Source organism: Perognathus longimembris, chromosome 3 (assembly GCF_023159225.1).
Source record: "Perognathus longimembris pacificus isolate PPM17 chromosome 3, ASM2315922v1, whole genome shotgun sequence".
In the NCBI taxonomy this organism is placed as follows: domain Eukaryota; kingdom Metazoa; phylum Chordata; class Mammalia; order Rodentia; family Heteromyidae; genus Perognathus; species Perognathus longimembris.
The window spans coordinates 9608475-9635188 of record NC_063163.1 but is presented as its reverse complement, the minus strand read 5'-3'; positions in this window follow the sequence as shown (position 1 = coordinate 9635188).

Genomic DNA, 26714 nt, shown 5'->3' with positions numbered 1-26714 from the left:
TAAAAAGAGGAAATTGAGGCCCATGATAACCCACTAAGCCAAAAGAGTAGAGCACGGATTCGGAGCCTGGTCTAACTGAGCCTCTCTCCTGCCTATGTGTATCTCTTCACACAAATGGGAGATATCACAAATTGTACACATTCATCTGTTAAGAGTATTAAAGTTCATTTACCTCATTTCAAACTTACCAAAGTCCATGAAATCCTAGAATTCTACTTGGAAGAAATTTTATGTCACCATTTAAAATCATTATTAGTACACATTGCAGTGGCTACCATGTTTTCGGAGAGGCTATCATATTTATATTAGAATATTTGAATATTATATTCCTCGACTGTATGTAGAAAATGCTTGAGAGCAAAGGACGGGGCTACATTGTCCGAAAAGAAATGTACTCATTACCTGACTTACGAAACTATAAAGTCTCCGCCTATTACCTATATAATACCAATTTTAAAAAATAAAATGGCAATGTTGGGTGACTTAACAAATAACACAAAAGGCAGGAATAACACTGGCCAGAAAGTTTGTTATGCTTGTTCAAGGAGCTGTATTCTCTAGTAAAGCAAAAAGTTGTTCACCAGCTTTTGCTTTCCTTGCAGACATATTTCTCTATTGTTTTCATTAATGCTTTTCACTTAACGTAAAATACTTCCCAAGAAGAACTTCCATTTGACTTCTTTGGAGAGGTCCAAGAGGAAAAAAAAAATGTCCCCTCTTTCCAAAGAAGTTGCCTGAGAATGGTGTTTGCTGGAACGTGGGCATTCTGTTCTGTGCTGGATGCGGCGATAGCTTGGTAGGCCCAGAATCCATTTTCTCTGCTCCGGGGCCTTCCAAGCTGGTCCCCGCTGCTGCTTTCATTCACTCGTACATCACTATCTCCAATTACTAACCCTGCTTGAGGAAAACTGGCTGCAAGTGACGTAAACGTAGATCAATCATAATATTTATACTCAGCCCCTGGGAAAGAACCCATTCCATTGCCCTAGCCTACAAATACTGCATTAAATTAACTTGCCTTTACCTTATCAAGTCCGAGGCAGTTACTCATTTTCATGCATTTAGTAACTACTTATGGAGTGCCTACTATGGATAGGACACTGTTGGAGCGGGCTGGGGTAGTAGATACAAAGCACATGCAGGAATTCCTGCCTTCTTAGAACTTCCCTTTGAGTGACATACACATGTACACACACACACACACACACACACACACACACACACACGCACAAGTTTAGAAGTAAATAAATTATAACCGATGGTAACATTTCAAGGGTTCAGTGCAGGTAACATTTTTTTTTCTTACCTTTCATAGTCTTAATTATTTTAGTGCCAGTAATGAGGCTTGAACTCAGGGCTTTAGTTTTGTTTGCTTGTTTGTTTTCAATCAAGACTGGCACTTAACCACTTGCGCCGCAGAAGCACTTCCAGCTTTTTGCAGATTAATTGAGATAAAAATCTCTGAGGTTGACTGTGGTTGACTAGTTTATGTGCATGCAATAGAAATAAAATAATGAAATCTGAAAAAAAAAATCTCACTGACTTTTCCTACCTGGGCTTTGAACTATGATCCTCAGATCTCAGCCTCCTGAGAAACTAGGATTACAGTCATGAGCCACAAGTACCTGGCTTAAGAATATTAAGTAAAATTTTATTAGGGAATCATGATGTTTCAAATGGCTGAGTTGTAATCCTTCTTTTTAGGTTCTCTGTAAGAATCCATCATAGTGTTACAACTCTCTTTGTCAACTCTGCAGCCTGCCTTCCCCTCACTATCGTTTTTTATTTTTTCTCACAAACTTTTGATCACCAGAAATTCTTAAATTTCAGGTAGTTAGTTTTTCAGAGTTTTCATATGTATAATTAGTGTTTAGTAAATCTTGCATAAAGCTCTTTTTTATTTTTGCCTTATGGATATCTTAAGGATATCTTTATATTCTCTTTGAGATGGTTTATTGTGGGGACCTTAGTACTTACATTTGCAATTTTCAGAGATTAATTTTTTCCAACCTTAGTATGGCTGAAAATTCCCTTTCCCCCATAGGGATATTTTGTGTAGATAATTTGGGGGAGAAATTGAATACAAGCTAAGAGTTGCGGCTAAATTATTATTACTATTTAAAGATGCATTGTACTCATAATTGCCATGTTGAATTGAAACCCTTTTGTATAACTACTTAAAGATAATTTTTAAAAGAGTAAAAAATACAAGAAAAGCAAAATAGCTAACAACATTTTGAATACCACTTATGTGCAAATAAACCTAAATACCATATGTCTACATCTCATTTTATATACTAAGGTGCATATACTACTGCTAAGATTCCCATCTGAAGAATTAAGTAGCTCAGAGAGGCCAAGGCCTAAAGTCCCACAGCCAGCAACAAGAAAACAAACACCTGGGCTGGGGATATGACCTAGTGGCAAGAGTGCTTGACTCATATACATGAGGCCCTGGGTTCAATTCCCCAGCACCACACATACAGAAAACGGCCAGAAGTGGCGCTGTGGCTCAAGTGGCAGAGTGCTAGCCTTGAGCAAAAAGAAGCCAGGGACAGTGCTCAGGCCCTGAGTCCAAGCCCCAGGACTGGCCAAAAAGAAAGAAAACAAACACCTAATGTCAGTCACTTCAAGTTTAGAAAAAAAATCTTTTCTAAACACAAGGCTATGTTTCCTCATGATAATACATTCCTATGGCCCATTATGTAAGTGGGGTCACAATGTCTATGTTAGGACAGCCTGTTTACACAGTGCAAATTACATGACTGTAGCAACATCAAATTTAAAAAAAAAAATGCATAGCTTCAGGATATGAACTGTGGTTTTCCTTCACACTCTTTCATTTCCCCCAGATTTTAGTGCCTTTGCCTACATTTTGGGCAGGCAGAGCTACTCTGGGACCAATTTTTCTTCAATTTCAAAGAGCACGTCGTTATCTTCGTTTCCAGTATACTGGGCTTGCTGAAAAGGAATCATTGAGGCCCACCTTCCCATTCTTTACCTCTCCCTTAGCAGTTGCTGTAATTTTTACCAAGAGCTTCAAGCATAGTTTCCCATCTCAACTTTCCCTGACTCTGTGGCTTGCAGCCAGCCCTTTAAAATCAATTTTGCTTGCCCTTGACTCTAGTGGTTGCATTTCTATTTGATTTCTATTTCTCAGTCTTTCTTTTATTTAAATTCTGGCTTCCTTCCAAAATGGGAGGACAAATGAGTCTAAGCCTTTGAATACCGATGTCACCAGCAGACTCTAAGGTGGCAGCCTCCACAATGACCTAGACCTACACAGACTAGCCAAGAGTCACCAAGGATCACTGGCTTGTGGGTGGCCGTTGCTGTCACCCACCTTGGTGGATACTCCTCAATCATTGGTGACGTACTCCTCAACCGTTGAGCGAAGAGAAATAGCCAGGCAGTGGAGTGTCGTACGGCGCTTTTAGACAAATTGCATTGGGAGATTAAATCAACAGGCAAACGTGGGAAAGGAAGTGTAATCATTCAGTCCTTCTCAAGCAGCTACTGTAGCCCTAGAGGTGTGAGAATCATGCATAGTTTGGGGCAAGCACATCACACAGCTCTGATTAGTCTCTGAATCCCCCGGTTCACGTGTTTAAACGGTTTGTAAATAGAGTTTTAGATATAGAGACACAATTGCAAAGCCGAAGTCATGATTGAATGAGCTCAATTTAATTTCAAGTTGTTTGAGATTGTGTTGGGGGAATTGTCTATTTAGGCACCCGGAGAAACAATCACTAATACTAACTTTGAAGCACAAACTTCAGAATGCAAATTCGCTGCTGGAAAATCTCTCTCCTAAGTGTTGATGGATAGGTGACGCCTTTACGAAGTTTTCAGCTCATTCTGAATATAGAGTTAACTTCAATTACTTGGTTCTATAATATATTAATTCTTCTCTCTTTGAAACCATGAATATTGTATATTTTATTTATTACAAATATATAAATTATATTTACTTCTTATTTTTAGGAATCATTAATAGTACAAGAGCTGGAATGAGAAGAATTTAGAGACGCATAGGATCATTTGAACAAGTTTATCCCCTCCACTTTATTTCTTTAGCATCCACATCCTCCATCTTCCATTCTAACAACGCGGGGAGGCCTCCATTATGTTATTTTCACACATGCACATGCAAGCCAGCACTGGGAGAGAGGAATTCTGCCAAGGATACTAGGGAGCTTCTCCGAGGGGTTAGTGATAGAACTGAGCCTTGAGGAACGTGTCTGCTTGATCCACTTGAATTGCCTCACTATAGCAAGAATGAATTTACTGCTTTGTTTAATGAGCAGGTCCCTTTCTGTTGTCACTTGGATGAATCTCAAGTTAAAATATGCAAGACAGATGATATTTGGGAGGGATTAAACCTGAGAGTTTGAGATGGTAGCCTGGAGTCCTGCTGGGGGGATGAAGTAAATAGAAAGTTTAAATAAGCAAGTGCTAGGGGCTCGTGCCTGTAGCACTAGTTACTCAGAAGGCTGTGATCTGAGGCCCACAGTTCAAAGCCAGCCCAGGCAGGGAAGTCCATGAGACTCTGATCTCCAATTGACCACCAGAAAACCAGAAGTGATGCTGTGGCTCAAAGTAGTAGAGTGCTGGCCTTGAGCAAAAGAGCTCAGGGACAGTGTCTAGGCCCTGAGTTCAAGCCCCAGGACCAAGCACGTGCGCGCGCGCACACACACACACACACACACACACACACACACACACGTGGGGGTAAATAAACTGGCAAGTGTGAGACTTCTCCCTACCTCCGTCACAACTCCTCTGGGACAGAATCCAGACAGAAAGGCTTCAAAGTCTCCTTTAAATGCTGTTTGGGACCCACTTCCTTAGAAACATGTCCCCTTCTGTCGTAAAGGTCGAATGCTTCCCAAAAGAGCCGGTTCAATAGAGACTTTGTGTAGGGCCACACCTGAATTTGTAAACCATGTATCTCTATTTTAAAGAAATTTAGGTAAAAGCCACATAAAAAGTAACAAATCAATTTAAAGTAAGCAATTCAGTGGTATCTAATGCACTCACAGTGAGGTACAGTCAGCACCTTTAATCTAGTTTTTAAATATTTTTATTACCCAAAGGAAATCTCATACCTATTAAACAGCTACTCTTCAATCTCCTCTCTTCAGGTTCTTCCAAAGCACTTTCTGTCTCTATGGATTTATCTATTTTATTGCATATAAGTGGAGTCATACACAATGTGACTTTGGGGCTTGTCTTTTTTTACTTAGCATAATGTTCAAAGTAGCATGTTTCAGTATTTCCTTTTATGACTAGATAGTATTCTACTGCGTGCATATACTACAGTTTGGTATATTAAATGATTGTCCATTTACCCAATGCTGTATTAACTGTTTCAGCTTTGGGGTATGTTTTGAATAATGGTCATGCGAACATCCATGCACATGTATTTTTTTTAGTATTTGCTTTCAAATCTTTGAGGTATGTAACTGCTAGTGAAATTGCTTGGTCATTTTAAACCTAATCTTGTGTTTGGTGCAAATTAATGGTACAAAGGAGTTTCACTGTGATATGCATGTATATAATGAGCTTTGATCTAACTAATCCCTCTATTAAGCTTCAAATCACCACATTCCTTCCTTTAAATAGTTTTCAGTGAGTTTCATTCTGCTATTTTCATACACACACAAACATATATACATATATATGTAAATATGCATATATTTCAGCCCAATTATTTTCATATCTTAGTACCTTCTTTTCTGTGTCCTTCCTCACACCTTTCATCTCTCCAGAGTCTCCTTTTTGTGATCTTGTTATATGAAATTTAAAAAGTTTTGGTCTAGCACCAGATGCTGGTAGCTCAGATCTGTGATCCTTAGGAGGCTGAGATCTAAATATTGCAGTTCAAAACCAGACTGGGCAGAAAAGATACTGTCAGGCTCTTATCTCCCTTAAACCACTCAAAACCAGAAGTGGAGGTGTGGTTCAAAGTGGTAGAATGCTACCTTGGACAAAAGAGCTCAGGGACAGTGCCCAGGCCCTGAGTTCAAGCCCCATTTTTCTTTTTGGTCTATAATCTACCCCCTATGAGTGACAATGTGATATTGGTCTTTGTGAGTTTGGAGCCCCTGTGTCCTTTGCTGACTCTAGGGAGGAGCCACACAACTGGTTTCTACAGCAGCTGCACCACTCTACATTGCTTTCAACAATGGACGATGATCCTAACATCTCCAGCCACTCCGCAATCTTTGCTACTTTCTGTTTCTTTATAGAAGCCATCCTAGTGCATGTGAGGCTGTTCCCACCGTGCAACTCCTTCGGAAAATTAAGAGATAATTTCGCAAAAGGATACCAGAGGCCTGAAATGTGTCTTGTCTGTGAGAGGTAGTGAATATAATTAAAGAATAATAATGTATAAAAGAAATCAAATGGCCACAGATGTAGGTGTTGTTTCTACATTCTTTCCTCACAGTTTTATAAAAAAACTTTCATGTCTCAGATTTCAGTCACAATAAGTTCCTTTTTGTTCATTTCTCTTGATGCGTGGGCTTTCAAGGGGTTTTCAGGACTCTGAATTTCACCTGTAATTTCTTCTCTCATTCACTAGAGCATTTCTCCACCTCTTTTTGACCAAGTAGCCTGGAAACTTTAGGCAGACCAAAAAATATGTTTTGAATACTTTCTAAGGAATAGATTTGGCATTGTGAAGACAGAGCTCTTACGGAGCAGAGCCCAGGGACAGACGCCTTCACACCTTCTTCTGTGTGTGCTATCAAGTTCCCTTCACAAGAGACCATCTATTACAGTTTAGGTCGTTCTACCTCAAAGCTCTTCTTTGGACAAGGTTTTATTCTTATGAAATGCCACTTCTGCATCTTTCCTTTCATGTTTGCTCCCCTTGTGGTATTCTGTGCCTTGTGCCATATTTGTAGTTTGTTTGGCCCACGCTCTGTGACTGATTATTTACCTGTTGAAATATTTATATTGACTCCTTGAAGCCACAGCTGCTCCTGGCAAGAATTACTGTTGAGCCCCTAAGGGCCAGTCTCTGAACTTTTCCAATTGAAAAGGTCAGGCAGTTATGGGAACTGATCATTTTTAATTTTGTAACCTCTGCAGAAAGCTGGATGGGGGCAGACTTGAACAAATAAATTAGTATGAGCTGGGCAGGAAACCCCACTGAAAACTACCATGAGGGGAAAGAAGAGGCAATTTAACTTCAATAAACAAAGAGGGGTCTGGGGTGCTCCTGGGACAGTGTCCAGCTATGTTATCATGTGGACTGGGGCATGTTTGAGTTACGAGTCCCTTAAATCTCTTGCAGGCCTTGCTCAGGTAAGAGCACTCTGCTGTGTTTTGTTCACTCTATTCTGATCCACAGAAAATTACATACTGATTTAGGACACCTCAGATATACTAATGGTGGAATGATCAACAAATTTGGTTCTCAGTGGCATATTTGAGAACTCTGCAGATTTTCAGGTGTCTTGACCATGAAAACACATTTGCGGGGATTTTAATTCTTATGAAACCACTTCATTCAGCTATTGTGAAAAACAAGGAAGTCTCTACCATGTCCTAAGGCACTGGAGTAGAACTTAGTCATCTCAGTACTTCAGTCATTGCTATGGGAAAGGAATCCAGATACGTCAACCTAGGAGCCGTGAGACATTTCCTGTTGGCTTTAGGAAGATGTTTTATTCTTTTGTATTTTGTATTTGAGATATATAGACAAGATAATAGAGAAATGTCACATGGAAGTCATAGAAGGCACAAACACCTGGTTTTATTTTCATTGGGTGTCACTATCTTTAAGGACTTGTTCAAAGGGGCTTCAACTCAACAAGTCCATTCATAGCTAGCCTCAAGTCGAAAAATACAGAGGTGGAGAATGGGCAGTTTCCTTCCCTTTCAGTCACTCTTTTGGAGCCAGGCGTCCGCCACCATGCTGCTCCAGGGCAGCTGCACTCTCAAAGTTTGAACTTCTCCCAGAAGCTGCGTCCACCCACCATTCCTGAACCATCGCCTCCCTCAGGGTTTCCAATGCCAGTCTCTTCGGTTTCTCCTTATACTTCCCAGGTTGGTCCTTGCCATTCTCCCACTGGCTCCTGTCTTTCATCACTAGTATTCTGACTGTGATACCCAATACCTTTACCCAAAATGCCTTCATTACTTCTGATGACCTGAGTTTAGGGCTATCTGCTAGCTTCCCACTCAGTGGACAACTTAGACCTCTTCTATGCCATCTCTGTATTGTGAATCTCCCCATCTCTTTGACTTTGCTCCTCCTGCCCTCCCTTCAGGAAATATTCTTCTCTCCTTTGTCTCTGAGAGGGGATGGTTGTTCATCTACGGCTAAGTTGCTCAAATTCGAGAATTAGGAACCAATTGAGTTAATATAATGTAGAATGTGTGAGTTCTACAATGTTCAAACTGATATGCTGTACTGGAACTCCTTTGCATAACTAAAGATAATAATAAAAACAAATAAAATTGAAAAAAATAATATAATAATTTGGGGGTATCATTTCTTGTTAGGACGAAGCAAAAAGACTGCTATTGCAAATCTGTTTTATAAAAATTAAATCCCTATCTAAATCCAACCCTTCTTAAGGTGACATTGATCAAGACATATTGTCCTCATAAACTGACATGTGGAAGTGAAACGTCTTTGCACAACTACTTAAGGATAGTTTTTAAATAAAATAAATTTACCCTTCTTGCTTCCTCCAAAATTCTTCCATACCCACTGTAGCAACCTCCCTGAAGAAACAAAATGGAAAGGGGGAGAGTATTTACCTCTTGGTCTAAGATTGTTGAAATAAATAAGAAACTGAGGAAGGACAAACAAGGGAATAATACAGACCAGGGTTGGGAGGCGTTAAAGAAGATAGGCTTTAAGAATGGAGTGCAACCGGAACAGGCCTGAAGACCAATGGAACAGAATTGAAGACCCAGAATTAAACCCACAGAACTACACCTACTTAATCTTTGATAAAGGAGCTAAAACAATAGTATGGAAGAAAGATAGCCTCTTTAACAAGTGGTGCTGGCAAAACTGGCTCAACACATGCAACAAACTAAAACTAGATCCTTATATATCACCCTGCACCAAAATCAATTCCAAATGGATTAAAGACCTTGAAATCAAAACAGGCACCCTGAAGACACTAAAGGAAGGAGTAGGAGAAACACTTGGGCTCCTTGGCACAGGACAGAACTTCCTTAACAAAGACCCTGAAAGGCTACAAATCAAAGAAAGGTTGGACAAATGGGACTGCATCAAACTCCAGAGCTTCTGCACGGCAAAGGACATAGCTTTCAAGATAAACAGAAAGCCCACAGACTGGGAGAAGATCTTTACCGGACATTCAACAGACAAAGGCCTCATCTCTAAAATATATGCAGAACTAAAAAAATTACCTTCTTCCAAAACAAAACTGCAAAGAACCAATAGCCCCCTCATCAAGTGGGCTAAAGACTTGCAAAGAAACTTCTCTGATGAGGAAATGAGAATGGCCAATAGACATATGAAAAAATGCTCTACATCACTGGCCATAAAGGAAATGCAAATCAAAACAACATTGAGATTCCATCTCACCCCAGCAAGAATGTCATATATCAAGAAAACTAATAATAACAATTGTTGGAGGGGATGTGGCCAAAAGGGAACCCTACTTCATTGTTGGTGGGAATGTAAACTGGTTCAGCCACTCTGGCAAGCAGTATGGAGATTCCTCAGAAGGCTCAATATACAACTCCCCTATGACCCAGCAGCCCCACTGTTGGGTATCTACCCAAAAGCCCACAAACAAAATCACAGTAATGCCACCAGCACAACAATGTTCATCGCAGCACAATTTGTCATAGTGAGAAGCTGGAACCAACCCAGATGCCCCTCCATAGATGAATGGATCAGGAAAATGTGGTACATTTACACAATGGAATTTTATGCCTCTATCAGAAAGAATGATATTGTTCCATTTGTAAGGAAATGGAAGGACTTGGAAAAAGTTATACTAAGTGAAGTGAGCCAGACCCAAAGAAACATGGACTCTATGGCCTCCCTTATTGGGAATAATTAGTACAGGTTTAGGCAAGCCATAGCAGAGCATCACAAGGCCCAATAGCTATACACTTAGAAACAAATAAGAGGATGCTAAGTGAAATGAACTCCATGTTATGGAAACAAGTGATATATCACAGTTGTAACTACTTTCAACGTCCTATGTGTATGTGTAGTTTTTATTATTGATGATGTTTTGTATCACCTTCCTATGTTTGTACCTACACTATCTCTGTAATCCCATCTGAGTATATTGGAAACCGTGTTTACTGGTATTGGAAGTAGGAAATTCAAAGGGAATACCAAATTCGAGAGACAAAGGGTAAAAAAAGAGAAATAACTACAAAAGTAATACTTGCAAAACTGTTTGGTGTAAGTGAACTGAACACCTGGGGGGGTAGGGAAAGGGGGGGAGGGAGGGGGGCATGAGGGACAAGGCAACAAACAGTACAAGAAATGTATCCAATGCCCAACGTATGATACTGTAACCTCTCTGTACGTCAGTTTGATAATAAAAATTTGAGAAAAAAAAAAAAGAATGGAGTGCAAAAGACCCCGGATTATAGAGACCCACAAGAGTGAGAGCAAGTCCGTCTGCTAGTGAGGGTGCCAGGGTGGAGGAGGCAGGGAGACCCTGGATTGGAGGCACAGAGGACTGTCAGTGGGCTCCCTGCCACTCTCCTGCCTTGTCCTGGCTCACTACAGTGGCCATCTGAGAGCCTCTGAGAGCTGAGCGTAAAGTACTCCAGCTCTCGTGGGATTTGTGGGATGTGTTCATGTATCTCCTGTGCAAGGATGGGGAGCAGGTCCCCTTCCCGTTCCCTATAATCCACCTACAGACTTCTGAGAGGACTCCGTGCAGACAAGAACTAAAGAGAGCAAAGGACGAGTTCGCTCAAACAATAACCTGAAAGCCAACTTACTAACCACTTCTGCAAGCCTTTACCTCGACGCCCCAAGATACAAAGCCTAGTAACTCAGTTAGGCATTTATCCATTGCCTTCTTCCACTTCAAGCATTCCTTCCCCAGACACGAGTCTCGGTTCTGTCCTCTCGTGGGTCTCTCTGCTGTTCAACTAGATTCTGAATTCATGAGGAGCAAAACTTTTGACTCTGCCCTAACAACCTCAGAGCCTCACTTGGGGTCCTGTGCCTTGTAGCCACTCAATAAATATTATTGACTTGGCTTTTACAGATGCTGTAACTGTAGTGCAAAGCAACGGAATGGCTTTTCCAGCCAGCATTCTGCAACTTGTTAGTTTGCAAGCCAGGATTGGATAGCAGCTTCTTTTTTTCAGAACTCGTCCAAACGTCCAGTCCTTTGCATATAGATACCTGGGGAAAACAAGTTATAGATTGTGCTTAGTGCTTCTTTTTTGAAACTATGTTGTAATCTACGAGGTAGTTTTGGAATGAATGTGCACAATCTTCTAAACCAGATAGACTCTGTATAGATGCTCACAGGCAAGTACGGCTCTCCAGAGTTCACTTACCTGCTGGCCCCATCATAGGAGGAGGGACCTTGAACCTTCAGACCAATGATGCTATAGGACAAATCAAAAAAGAGGAAGGCCTACTAGTAGCTTATTCTTCAAGCATACTAACTCTATTTTGAACATGAAAATTTACCAACATAATGTACCCAAGGCCTAATGTATGAAACTGTAACCTCTCTGTACATCACTTTGACAATAAATAAGGAAACACAATCACAAATTACCTATTGAATTACCTCAAACATCACAAAATCCAGGTTAAAAAAAATACAATATGGTGTTTAAGTTAACTAACACCTTGACATAATTCAATAATAAATTTTCCTCCATGTCTGGGCTATTTGTGCTTTATTATTTTTTATTGTGGCAAAATATGTGTACTAAAATTTGGCATTTTAACTATTTTTAAAGATATCATGCAGTGATATAAGGAATTCACATTGTGATTGTTACAGCCAGCTATTCTCATGAGCTTTTGTGCTTAAGGATAGTGTTCTACCACTTGAGCCACAGCTCCATTTCTTCTTTTTGGTAATTAATTAGAGACAAGAGCCTCAAAGACTTCCCTACCCGGGCTGGCTTTGTATCTTGATCCTCAGATCTCAGCCTCCTGCATAGCTAGGATGACAGTATGAACCGCCAGCACCTGGCAAGAACTATTTTCTTCAATGCAGTGTGTGATGTGCCTACTGCTTTCTCTCTTCGTGACAAGCTTCAGCACAAGTGTTCCCTCTGCATGCTTCCAAGCTTTATTCTCTGAGATCACTACTCAAGAGACACTTCTGTCAAGGTAGACACCTGCAACCTTTACAGAAATCCTCCAAACAGCATTAGGTGCCCTTCCTTGGGTATCCTCTATATGTACGCACTGTACTGATTCCCATACTGCCTGGCTTTCATTGTCCCTTTGCCCTTTCTAAATTGGGAGCTCCTCTGAGACAACTGTATTTTATTCACCCCTGAACCCCTACGCTGGTGACTGACACTCATCAAGTTCTGTATAAATATCTGAGGGGTGAGAAAATGGACAAGCTAATCACCTGCCAGTTCTTATTTAAGAGTTACTTGGAAGTTTCCTTTACGCTACTCATTGTCTTCAAATCCCTGTATTCTTTCATTTATTTATCCTTTCAACAAATATTTATCAATCATCTTCTCTGTGAATCACTCTGACTTTGGACCCTATGACTACTGCAAAGAGTAAGAGACCCTGTGAGATCTACATTATAATTGGAAAAATGGAGGAGAGTGTATGAGTACAAAATGCAAGGACTAGTAACTAAAATATATAATGTAAAGTAAAATTTTCTTTACATACAAAATACTTTGAAAATTAAGAAAATATATGACTTATTTCTTCCTATCGTGGACCCTGACAGCCTACTAACAATCATAACAGATTGCACTAGTTCTTTTCCTTCTTTCCTAATGCAAATCCTCACATCTGAAAAGGTTTTGTTCCCCATCCCATCCTGCTTATTTCTAGACCATTTTGGAAATCTGTATTAGTTAGGTCTATGCAGAGAAACTGTGCCAATCAGAATTGGAACACACGCTTATGGAGGTCAATTAAGTCCACAATCTGCCATCAGCAAGATGGTGACCCAGGAAAGCGGGTGGTGTAATATGGTCTCAGTCACTCTGAGAGCCAAAGAAGTCAATGATGTAAATCCCAGACCAACACCAGGACAGGAATGACACTGCAACTCAAGCAGTGCCTCTGCGTTTCTTGTGTCCTCAATGGAATAGATAACACTTTGTATTTTGGAGGGCCATCTACTTGGCTGAGTCCACTGATCCAATATTAATCTCATCCAAAAATGCCTTCACACATGTTTGTAAACACAGAGAGAGAGAGAGAGAGAGAGAGAGAGAGAGAGAGAGAGAGAGAGGAGAGAGAGAGTGAGAGAATGGCTAATGCATATCCTGTGTTCTAGTTGATGTAAAATTAGCCATATAACACCCAGGGGCTAGAGGCCAATTTGGGATCCATTATTTTGACATTCGATCTATTCTCCTTCTACAGTTCTGTACACACCCCATTTTTAGGATGGTCATGGAGTTTTGACATATTTTTATAGAATCATAATTCAGTTCTATGTGAGCCTTCTCTGTAGAATGTATATTCATAGTTTTAACCATTTCCTGAGTTTTTGCACCTGGCATTATATCTTGAATATTTTCTCATGCTCTTCAGGAACATTACGTATAATGGGTTTCTAATGTTCCATAATATGTCATAGGTGGTTGAACCAGTCTTCTTTATTTAAACCTGTAAGTCATTTCCAATTTTTGCTGTGATCAATATTTCCATTTATACATTCTTAACTACTTGTGTGATTCTTTCCCTTCTACACACGTGATTCTTTCCCTCAGGAGAGAAGTGATTCATATCATGACTGATTTGAAGGATATAAAACACTCTAAGTCACTTAGTACATACATCGTTTCAAACTGCTTACCTGAAACATTACATCATTTACAGTTCCAACAGCAGTCAATAAGAGCATTTACCTTCCCATCCACTCACGAGTATTTTCCAAATTGTCGCTAAGCTGAGACACACCAAGTTCTACATCTTTTGCTTAAACTGCTCACTAGTGACATCCAGACCCATTCACCATAGATTCTTGTATTTTTTTCTTTTTAATATTGTCTACTTATGCGCTAAGCTGTTGTGCAATATGACTGATTTGTGACAGCTCTTTATGTAAACAGCACTTATGTTCTATTGCTTCCTACCTAGGTAGCATATGATGATGGTTCCCATACTTGAAGATAGTGGTTCTTTTTCTTCTGTACATAACTGAGAAGAGTAGATTATAAAAGTATGTCTAATTGATGTCAGGAAAAGAAAACAAAAACAGCTGTAATCTGGGAGGAGCTTCGGGGAATGCTTTCTACTCTCCAGCAGCACAGCTTTAGGCTCGCTGAGCACCAGAAGGTTCTTCAGACCCTCAGATTAGCAAATGTCTGCCAGCTCCAAGCCCTTTTTGGCTGGATACCAGGTAGAGAGTATCTGTAGAGAAGCTGCTCAATTTGTGATGGGGTTACATTTCTATACACCCATCATCCAAAGAAGAGAAAACTGTAAATCAAAACTTCATTTGATATACTGGAGTTAACAAATGTTATGGCTTAGCTGGGCCTCCCTCAAACTGCTCAGAACACTTGAAATTGGGCAAAATCATATCACACAGGCTTCTTTAAACTGAATACCTTGTTTAATGTTTTAAACACTTGCATGCATATAAGCACACAGAAAAAAATAAATAAATAACAGTAACACAGCTCCCTACAGGTCATGCTTTGTTTTCCCTCTAGACTGCAAGACTGGCTGGGAGCTAATAGCTTGCTACCCTGCTCAGCACCATGGGAGAATTTCTTTTATGTGTGTGCCAGTGCTAAGGCTTCAATTCAGGGCCTGGGCAATGGCCGTTAGCTCTATTGTTCAAGGCTAACGTTCTACCATTTGAGCTATTACTCTACTTCTGGTGTTTTGGTGATTAATGAGGGATGAGAGTCCCATGAACTTTCCTGCACAAGCTGGCTTTGAACTGTGATCCTTAGATCTCAGCCTTATGAATAGCTAGGATTATCACTGTGAGCCACTGGCACCGAGTTTCACAGGAAAATTTTATATGTCATATTGCTAGTCCAAGAAAAGGTAAAGATTCAAACCATGAAATAAAGTTTCCTTCCTTCCTTCTTCTCTTTCTCTCCCTTCCCTCCCCCCTTCCCTTCTTTCTTTCCTTCCTTCCTTGTTTCCTTCCTTCGTCTCTCCCTTCCTCTCTCCCTTCCCTTCCATCCCTCCCTCTTTCCTTCCCTCCCTCCCTCCCTTCCTTCCTTTTTTCCAAATATTTTACATTCCAGGTATTGAGTCCAGGGCCTGGTGCATGCTAGGCAAGCATTCCAACACTGAAATACACCTCCAGCCCAAGGGGTATTTTAAAATTCAGAATTCCTATTGATAAAGAGGCATGACAAGAGGAAAACCAAGCTGCGGAATGAAGAATGGAATGGCTTAATGCAACAAAGATCTCATATCCCAAATAAACAAACCATTCCTTCGGTTTCTTGTTTTAAATAAATATTGAGGAGTGAAATTCTTAAACCTTAGGTTGAGAAATGCTTGTGTCTATTTAAATGGCCATACTATTTTATGAATAGTACTGTGTGAAAGCCCAAGATGTTTGACCAACTTCCATATTATCTTTAGTTTTAACCATTTCCGTGAGTATATCATTGTTTTGGTTTTAATTTACATTCCCCTGAGTCCTGAAGTGTTGAATACCTCTTAGTTTGATTTCTAGCCTCTTTTATATTTTTCTTTTGAATTGTCTGTTTGGGTCTTTTGCGCATTTTTTTTTAAAAAATGAAGGTATTGTCTCTTATACTGTTATGAGAGTTTGCTTGATATTCCGAATAAAAATGCTTTGCCAAGTATTTATGTCACCAATATTTTGCTCATCATATGTTGTAGTTGCTTGTTTTCATAAATGAGTTTCTATGAACAGAATTTTTTATTTATAAAGTTTATTTCTTATTTATGTTCTAAGTTATTGCTTTTTAAAATCTGGCTTCTTTTGCTTTAATTTTTATTGTAAAGGTGATGTACAGAGAGGTTACAATTACATAAATCAGTTATTAAGTACATTTCTTTTTTAACAGTATCACCTCCTCCCTCATTTTCTCCCTGTTTTTTTTTTCCTTCCTGATCCCCTCTCTGCCAAGTTAGACAAAGGGTGAACTAATTCAGCAGTGATAGTTACTGGATACAATGTTGAGAATGAGCTTTATTTTTTTATAGTTAAGTGTAGTTGGACCCTATTAAAAAAAATTGCCTAATTGTAGATTTAAAGAGAGTCTTACTTGTAATATTTCTCCTTTATTCTGCTTGAGGCTTATTGTGAATATTAGAAATCATTCTCACATATGCTCTAAGAGAGTAATTGAGGCACTTTTACTTTTTTCTACATATAATGTAACTTTTCCAAGTAAATCTATTGGAAAAAACTTTCTCCCATCGAATTACCTTGGTGACTTTGCTTGGAAACAATTGATCATATGTAGATCTATTTCTTTATTCTTTATACTGTTCCACTAAATCTATTTCTATCTTTCTGCCAATATCATGGCACCTTGATTAATGTAGTTTTACAGTAAGCATTGAAATGAGGAGATGTAGGCTTCTATCTATGGTCTTCTATAAAATTGTTTGGGTTTATTGTACAACTTCTCTACTTTCATATATAGTTTAGAATCTTCCCGTCAACTTCCACAGGAATGTTTGTGGGAAGTTAGTGATCATATTGAACCAAATTGGGAAGTCTTGATGCCTTAGTAGGTTGAATATAAGCAAATGCCTATGGATGGTTTCTCTTTGCTATGCTTTTAGTTTTCGGTATAAAAGTTTGTGCATATTTTGCTAAATTTTTACTCAAGTCCCTTTTGAGTCTTCAAAAATATTTTATTTGAGTATCTCTCTCCAATTATTCTATTATGCACAAATACATCAATACAATATTACCCACAGATCAAGTATACCTATGACTGACTTCTGTATCTTGCACACTTGCTGCATTCATTTGTTACTGACCAGTCATTTTCTCTGTTCTTGAGACTTTATACATACATAGCCATAGTATCTACGAACAAGATAGTGTGCATTATTCCTTTCTTGGCTATAATTTCCATCTGGAACATTCTGTCCTTTCCACCCGCCCCCCTTGCTAAATTCTAAGTCCCTCTATGAATTCCCTCATGGCAGTGAACTAGGACAACCTTGAGACTGAGTTTACTGCTTGCCTTTCTCTTGGGAACAACTGGCCTGTACTTCACATTGTCTAGTATCTGAAAAACAGTATTTCATGTATCTTGTCTAGGTGTTTTTTTTAACTTGTTTATCTGATTTTGCAGTAACGCTATTGAAACTCAGAATTTTGTGCTTGTTAGACAGTGGCTCTACTGAGACAACCCTACAGCCCTTTTTTCTCTGGTAAGTTTTTGAAATAGTCTTACTTTTTTTACCCATTGTGATCTGGACCACAATCTTCCTATTTGTGTTTTCTGCTACACCAAGATGCAAAATGTAATTCTTAGGTGGAAAAGAAGGTCAATCCAGTCCTTCCTTCTCCGTGATGGTCAAAGAGGAAGCCTTCAGATTTGAGATCATATTTTCATTTCGCACGTGTTTAGTGAGTGCCTACTGTATACCGGGTGCTGAGTTAGATGTGGAAGGCATATCATTGAAAAAACAACTCGATTGTAATCCAAACCAGCTCAAAATATGGGTAGTCAATAAAGAAACAACTGTGATAAAGAAGCAGGGATTCTGTGCTAGGAAACCCATCGAGGCAAGAAAGTTCAGACAGTGCTCATGTGGAGAAGGGACTGGAGTTTCAATAGAACAGGCAGGAAAGATGCCCCCAACGTGGAATAATTTACAGCAAATGCGTGAAGGAAGCAAATGAGCAAGGCCTGGAGATATGTAAGGAAAACTCTCCAGACTGGGGAGAACCGGAAGTGCAGAACTGCTGAGCAAGATCATGGCTGAGGGTTATAGGACAATAACGAGGCTGTATTATGGGAAGAGTGGAAGCAAGAGGAAGTAGGAGAAGAGGCAATGAGATCAGGTTGGTTGTGGCTGGGGTGAAGAAGGTTCATCTTGTAAGCTCTTGAAGGCCCTCGTAAGCATTTGGGTTTTATTCTAAATTATTCAGAGTGGGAAACATTCCTATTTCTATAGTTGCAGGATACCCCCTGGCAACTGTGATGATAACAGAAAATGAAAGACACAAGGGCAGGTTTTAGGAGATCCTTGAAATAATTCAGGCACAATGCTGATGAGAGCCAAAGGGGAACAGAAGAATTAGTGGAGAATAGTTTGGTGTCCCATCTATCCTGATGGCAGAGCTCACAGGTTTTATTCTTGAGCTTCAGACTTAAGCAATCCTAATTCCTATTCCTCATTTAGTTCTCTATAATATCTTGAAGTTCAATAAGTGAAAGAATTAGAAGGTCAGACTATGTTATTCTGTGCTGGGATGAAACCCCATGGGAGAATCTAGCGGCTCCTGTTGGGGACAGTGGCAGATACTACCTTTTAAAATGCTTCTTGTAGAAACATATATCTGTCCTTGGCTTTGTTTTCTTCACATATGTGTCCCTGGGAAGTGTGTCCTCCAGTCTTTTGACTATCTGGAACAGTAGGGGATGGTGTTTATAAGCACGATGCAAATGAAGAGGAACTTATATTTTCTTTGAAATTTGACCTTGGATATTTAGTACAAACAATAGGTGGTATTTTTAAACTGTCAACAGAAGCCATTTCTAAAAGTCTTCCATATACTCAAGCATTACAGAGTTGTTCTGAGTCTTGGATTGAAAAAACTTTTCTGCTTCTGAGAACAGGTGATTAGGCTTCAAAGTGATTCACGTACTGCCTCTGGTTTTGCTACCTACATTAAGTATAGCTTGTCTCAGCAGCTCCAAAGGCTTGATCCATTCTTTTCATTTATTCATTCACTAAGTAGACATTTGCTGGACAACTGCTCTATGCCAGGCCTATTTACTGTGATTAGCAGAGATGCTATTTTTTACCCAAAGATTGCAAATTCCTCCTCCTCAAGGAATATTTAATACATAAGAAATATATAATGTGCAAATTAGTAACACTGGTAGAAATCTCCTTGTTATGGAGAACTTAAGAGGCTTTTTGTGTGAGCCTTGGAGAAATGACTTTCTCAGCAGAAGGATTAATGGTGGAGGGAGAAAGAAAGGAAGCATGGATCTTTGCTGTGGCCGCCAGGCACATAAAGACCACAACATGCAAGAAGTCACAATGTACTGGGGACCTGTGAGTGTTTCAGAAGAGCTGGAGATCTTTACTAGAACGCTGAACAATGAGCGAGGCATGGTGGCACAAAGGTATAGTCCTAGCACTAGAGAGGCTGAGATGGGAGGATTGTAAGTTCTAGCCAGCCTGGACTACATAGAGAGACTCCAGGCTAAGGAGATTTTATTTTAATCATAGAAGAAGGCAAGGCATCAATAAATCAAATAAGACAGTGGAGCTGCACAGAGAAAGGCCACTGGCTACAGTATACAGAATGGATTTTATTATGGCAAGATGAAAGACAAAGAGGTCTGATTGTGTTGTGACTGTGCTCTGGAATCATCATGTAAGTTACTTCCAGATGTAGAGTTGGACAGATTCAGACAAATAGCAAGAAAAAGAAATCTAAGGAAGAATGAGTGGACATGGCTTGTGGGAAAGGAAAAGGAAAAAAAAGAATCCAAATCTTTTGGCTAAGACACAGAGTCCTTGATTGTATGAGGCCTCAGGTTTACATAAAGAAATGGAATGGGATGCTTTATGATAGATTCCGCTGGTGCAAACCGAGTTGAAGCTGTCTGTGGTCAGCCATCTGACAATGACCAGTGATATCTATGGATGCAGTTGTGCACTCAAGTGAGCCATCTTAGCCTGAAATCTATTTGACACTCAGAGCATACAGACAGTTGTTAGTGCATTGAGAGTTAAAAAGATGACAGAAAGAGAGAAACCTGTAGGATTGGAGACAGGCTGCGGAGGGCTGCCGGCTTTTACAAGATAGACAAAGAAGAGACCGCAACAAAGGGGACTATGATGTAGCAGCCAGCAAGGGAGAAGGAGGAGAAAGCCATGTGGTCTGAAGAGAACATGGAGAGGCAGAGCCTGAAACACCTAGGTACTTCCAGAAGTCACCACAGGTCAACGGTGCTCATCGAGGAGGAGATGTGGGGAAGATGCCTGTTGGAGCATTGCAGCAAGAAAAGCAAGCCATCCACTGTTCTTACCAAGATCAGCTTTAGTGAAGTGACGAGAAAGGAGGCCCTATTGTAGAGTGTTGAGTTAGGCAATCAGGAGGAGAGAGAGCTGAGCGAGGCCAGAAAGGAACAGGGGGCTCAGGACCAAAGCTAAAGTGGTGCAAGGCCCATGGAAAATTATTCTTGATATAGAAGCCAGGTAGGTTTATTTAAAGGTTCATTAGAAAGAACCAACGTAGAAGCCATTGCAGATGCTGAAAAGAGACATCGTATCTGACTAATCAGCAGCAGACATGGGTGGGTTGTGGAGGAAGTCACCACAATCAAGAGGAAAAGTACTTCCAACGTTGTCAAGCAGAGGATAGATTGAACTGTGTCTCACAAAACGCACATGTCAGGAACCTAATTTCCAATAGCCCTGGCAACAGGGTCAGTGCAGGTGTTACTAAGACAAGGCCATACTGAAGGAGGATGATCCTCTAACTAACCCTGCAGGTCTGGTATCCTCAGGGCAAAGGAAATGAGAAAAAAAGGCAGAACAGGAAGTAATAAAGACAGAGATCAGGATGATGCAGCAGATGCCACTGGACATCCCAGAGTGTCAGAAACCACCAGATGCTAGGGAGAGACATGGGACAGACTCTTTCTGAGCCCCTTCAGAAAGAACCAACCCTTGAACCAACCTCCAGCTCCAGCACTGTGATACATGGTTGTCCTATTCCAAGAGCCCAAATAAATGAGTGCAGACACAAATGGGGCTGAACAGTGTCTTTGAGCATTGCACACTGAGACCACCCACCCTATAGGCAAGAAGGCAACTAATAACGGGCAAGCAGTTTAGAGCAGGTAGAGAAGTTGAACAGAGGATTCACCTACCAGGCTAGAAGGAGCAAGAAACTGACATTTCATCACACCACTCCAAACTGGGGTGATTTAAAGCTGGCTGCTTTTCTTTTCCCCCCTAGTTTTTTCCAACTATAGTTGAATGCTACTAACAAAAGCCACAAAAACTAAAACCATGGGTGTAGGAAGACTTTGTACTTGGTGAGAGTATGGATTCTAACAGTGCTGGCAAATTAATAATACAGTGCCAAGCAAAAGTAAATCAGCATGTTGAGGGATAGGACATCAGTGGAGTTCTGGCTGGCCAGTGCTGCTTGTACCATGAACTTGGACTCAATGACATCGTTGGAGAGTCGGTGGAGAGTCTGGTATGGCATACAACTTGGAGGTGAGTGGGAACTAGAAATTGTCTTTCTAACCAATGGGAAAAACATGGTGTAAAACAACAATGTAAGGTAAGCTTGTTGGCCAGTCCTGCAGCTCCAGCTGAGTCTGGTTCATTGTATTTTACAGTGTGCAAACACTGTTTAGAGTTTTGTTTTGTTTTCTGAAGAGTCCATCAGCGACACTCCACAAGCCCAGTGTGATTATTTTGTGAATATATTTTCTACCCGTGGAAGTCAAAGTCAACTGTGTTTTGCTCCCCTGTCTGCCTTTTTCCCAAGACCCTGGTCCTTAGCAAAGGTACAAAGCAATAAAACTATTTTATTCATGGGAAAGGTCATTAAAATTATTCAGCAGGCTGTTTGCCAATGTGTCTCTCGCCTTCTTCCATCACTGAGCAATAATCCCCAGGGTTGAGCTCATAAAATCCATGTCTAAAAAATGCTTTTGTCTTTCATCATCTGCTTTCTCATAGATTTGGTGGCTCTGAGCTGTACGCTGGCACTGAAATGCCTCCTTAAGGCGTTTTTCTTCGCCCTTGAGTTCAAGGATGTCTTCAGAGGCTTGTTTTCTCTTAGCCTGAATAGGAAGCAAGCCACCGCAGAGACTGTAACTAACCAATCCTCAAAAATGTACAGTAACATGGCTGATGGAGGAAAGCTTGCCATTGAAAAACCTAGTTAAAAAAAAAAAAGTACATTCGTTTTTCCACACAAAGTATGGATTTCTTAGGATAAAATATGGCATTTCACACAATAGGCATGTAAAATTTTGCTATTGCAAAGGAAGCCAGTTCGATTTTACATTCCAGCCTCTGAGCAACAGCACTGTGCAAAGCCTGCCCAGAAAGGTGATGCATTCCTCAGAAATGTTGCAGGAGAATTATAACTGCAGAGCGGAGGGAGATGCACCAAACCCAGGAATTCTCCAGGAAGCAAGCAGATAGGAGTGGGGATCAGGGAAGGGCAGCTAAGAGGACCCTGTGCTGACATGGGATGGGCACAGGGGAAGTTCACGTTTGCATCCTCAGCGGTCCCTGCCCCTCTCTGAAGAAGTCAGCGAGCCTTGCTAAGACTTCAAAGGTACATCTGGCCTGCCATGACAGAAAACGAAAGCTACCGAGTAATTGTGAGCTAATCTAGCTCCTCTCTCCCCATGCAGACCAACTACTTATTTTAGAAGAAAGAAAGTAAAAATGACAGCTTGGGATTTTATATAATGCCACCACATGGCCTCTTACTGAAGAACTGAATATTAAAACTAAATGTATTCGATTCTGTACTCAGTGATCTTTTACTCCCATACCAAAGGGTCCAGCAAGAAAGGACTGCTAGGGCTGGGGATATAGCCTAGTGGCAAGAGTGCCTGCCTCGGATACACGAGGCCCTAGGTTCGATTCCCCAGCACCACATATACAGAAAACGGCCAGAAGCGGCGCTGTGGCTCAAGTGGCAGAGTGCTAGCCTTGAGCGGGAAGAAGCCAGGGACAGTGCTCAGGCCCTGAGTCCAAGGCCCAGGATTGGCCAAAAAAAAAGAAAGGACTGCTAAAATAAACTCAGGTACTGAGACAATAGCTCTGCTCTACATGTTGGTCTTTTGCAATCCGGTTGGTTGCCATTAGTATATATTTAAGAGGATGGCATTTCAGATATATAGTTGTACAGAGTACATATAAAATAATTGTTATTATAAATGTGATATACAGAGATGTTACCATTTCATAAATCAGGTACAACTTAAGCCCTTCCTTTGCTCTCTCCCAGTTTTTCCCTCCTATCCCCACCTACAAGTTGTGTGGTTTCTTTTCAACATAGTGTTCAAATGCGTTCTCTAAACTAGATTTCACATTAATCCTTACCAAAAATAACCCATAGGGAATAAAAAAAGAACAGAAAAGAAGTTTAATATTGTTCGAAATTATCATCTCCATTTTAGAGGTGAAGAAAATGAAGATCAGAGAAAAATGGTAGGCCCAGGTTCACAACTTATAATTAGTGAAAATGAGACTGAATTCTAGCATTCTCTGATTTCTAGTCCGATACTGTCCTACTATTTGATCATAAAACTCATACTATATATCAAGACCTACATGAGAGGCTGAGGCAATAGAGAAGTAACTAGAAGATGTCAGATTTCAAGGATTTAGAAGCTTAGTAGAAAATTGGATAAGTAAACAAGTAAATTTATGTTCAGTGCAAAGACTTATTAATTTATATCTGCCAAAGAAGCCATCTGGCTCCTCTAAGACTCCATTTCCTCGTATGCAATAATAACTTCTTTTCGGGGTTATAGAGAATATATGCTATGATAGGCCAAAAAAAAAACCCTTTCATTTTAATATATGCAGTATTATAAAGAAGCTCTTCGAGCAGAAGTGAGATGCTTACATTTGGGGGTGATATGTGAGCGTTCCAGGCAAAGTCACTCTGACAAAAGAGAAATTTGTTTCACTGAAGTTAGAAGAACTAACTTCCCACTGCTTCATACAATTGCCCTCTGAGCCCCTATAATTTCGAGGGGTAGGGACTAAAGTCTGCAGGGTGCTCCCACACAGTATAATAGACCTTGAAGAGATCTATTCTGACTTGAAATTTGTTCACATGCTGAATGAATAAGAATCCATTGCTAACTTTCTCAGACTTGGCATCCCTGATGGGTAGAAAGGCATAATTATCCCAATAAATAACATGGCATTATAAGTCAATAATGGGATGGCACCTTCCTGGCAGCTAGACTGTAATCATGTGAGTTTAGACCTTGAGCCTGCCAAGGTGCTTGTTACTGCGGGGTTACCACGGCGTATTACATTCTTTTGGTCTTGAACATGACTGTCTCTGCAGCTGAGTTCATTAGGTAAACAGCTGGCGTAATTGATAGTGTGAATACCACTTCATTTCCTGCTGCTCTAAGAGAATTTGCTTTGAGGTGGAAGAAAATGACCAGCTTGCCACTGTGAGTGCTTGAGTTTTCCTCAAGGAGCGCACATTGTGTAGCTCCAAACTGTCTCTTTTCCTTTCAAATAGAAGCCCAGGGAGGGGGTGAGTCAGTCCCTGTCAAGTAGAAATTCCAAGACTCAATCTCACTTGGCTTGGGAGACTTTTGCGGCATCCCAGACTTCCTCTGCAGGAAATCCTGGCGATGCAAGAAGAGATTGGTGGATCCACAAGGAAGAAAAGCTAGACCATTTGACAACGAGAAGAACTACTTTATAACTAGCACATATCTAAAGCAATACCCATAAAAAAATCTCAGAAGGGTTTGTTTAGCTTGACAAAATTGTTTTAAAATTTAAAAAAAAACTATGATAAAATAGCAATCAAATTTGGAATAATCAAAATAACAAGATTTGACTGGAAACTTGTCAAAAATAAATGATACTACTAGGCAGAGATTATTTATAAATTACAATATTATGTTACATGTTCCTATGACCCAGATTAGACACAAATATTAATAGAAACAAACCTACCCAACAAGAAGGACAAATTCATGTGGGAATTACAGTGAGAATAACACTGGAGTATTTGCCAGTCGTGGTGCTTGAACTCAGGGCCTGAGTGCTGTTCTGGAGCTTTTTCACTCAAGGCTAGCTCTGAGTCACAGCTGTACTTCCATATTTCTTTTGGTTTACTGGAGATAAGAGTCTCATGGGCTTTCCTGTCTGGGCTGGCTTCAAATCATGACCCTCAGATCTCAGTCTCCTAAGTAGCTAGGATTACAGGCGTGAGCCACCAGTGCATAACAAAGAGATTTAAAAAACCAAATATTCACATGAATAACTTTGAAATTCACAAAATATCACAACACTGAGGGAAGCAACAATGGTGTTATTTTTGCTTATGCAAACCATCAGTGTAAAATACACTTTAAATAAACATTGTTAGGGAGCAGCGTGCACACGTAATAGATGTGTAAATTACTGTGTCATGAATGACAATGTGTTAGAGCCTTGGAATGTATTCGGGCCTTATTAGCCCAGCAAGTTCACTTCTTGGTATTTAGCCTGCCCAGACAGGTATAGAGATGAGCACAGAGATCTACATGCAAATATATTCTGCATAATATTCATAATTTAAACACATTACAAAAATCTATCAGTACAGGTCTGGTTATATACTACTATGTGACACAATAGAAAACTGTGCAATGACTGAAAAACACCATATAGAAGTATATTTAATGATATGGAAAATACTCTTTAGAAAATTACTTGGGTAAAACTTTACACACCTACATGATTGCAATGATTTGCTCTTGGTAGTAAAATGATTGGGATTTCCCCTCCCTTTTTTATGCTTTTTTACACTTTCTAACTTTCCAACAATGAACATTTAATGCAGTTAAAATTTACCAACCATGACATCTTATTATATTTGCTTTGAAGAAATCTAGTGCAGAAAAATTCCAAGTATGTGATAGTCGAGTCTGAGCTGAGCTTTGCATGTTTTATTATGTCTGTGGTAGTGGTGGGCTACACTTGTCTGTTGCCAGTGCTCAGGACCACAGAGCACTTTAGGTAGAGCCTCTTTCTTTCTTTCTTTCTTTTTAATAATTATTTATTATCAAAGTGATGTACAGAGAGGTTATGGTTTCATACATAAGGGAGTGGGTTCATTTCTTGTACAATTGCCTGGATGGAGCTAGGGCTACCTCAGCAACCGGGACCATCAGAGAATTCCTATCGCCACCAAGAGACTGGGTCATGGATTGGTCAAGGACACAAGCCAGCGCTGCAGATCCACTGAGCCCATCCCAGAATTTTTCTTTAGGGACTAAAAAGAAATGTTGTTCACAATATTGGAGCTATGAACTCTCCCTAGGAGCCGCTGAAATAAATCCTTCTCAAAAGAAGACCAACAGGGTAAAATGTAAGACAGAGGAGCAGGAGCAGATTCAGTCTCCATAGCACTTCCTCAGACCTTGCTTGAAGTTTAGTCCTAGAGTCCTGTAACAACTGACGGCAATAACAAAAGAAAAAGAAAACCAACTTTCCAGTAAAGTGTGGGGGGGAAGGGGAGAAGGGAGGGGACAAAACACTCAACTTTTCATTTGCTTACCCTGGTTTCCAGTTTAGAATCTGTCACTTGGAAATGAAAGAGACCTCATCAACACAGAACTTAGAAATTCACTGTTCA